Genomic DNA, 399 nt, shown 5'->3' with positions numbered 1-399 from the left:
AGAAGAAAAAATGTGTCAATAAATCTATTCTATTAAAACAGCAACATGACCAATTGATACAAGTTATGTCCACTTATTTATTTTCTTTATTTAAAAATAAAACAAAATGTATATATCACTTTTACAGTAACCGTTTGCTCCTAATAACCATTTTTCCTATTACAATATGATGTTTGATCGGACATATTAGATGTTTAGTGGCTGACATACTTTCATTGATAATTTCTAATATAACCGCCTGTTCATATAACCCTTAATATAACTGTCCTATTAATAACTAAACATATGTCTACTGTCAGTCTGTCATATATACACTTCGTTTTTCATATATTTATTGACTACTACCCTAATGTGACCGTTTGTTATCAATATGCAGTTATAATCGTTCAATATTAGAGC

Source organism: Brassica rapa, chromosome A05, assembly GCF_000309985.2.
Source record: "Brassica rapa cultivar Chiifu-401-42 chromosome A05, CAAS_Brap_v3.01, whole genome shotgun sequence".
In the NCBI taxonomy this organism is placed as follows: Eukaryota; Viridiplantae; Streptophyta; class Magnoliopsida; order Brassicales; family Brassicaceae; genus Brassica; species Brassica rapa.
This window is presented reverse-complemented; position numbering follows the sequence as displayed.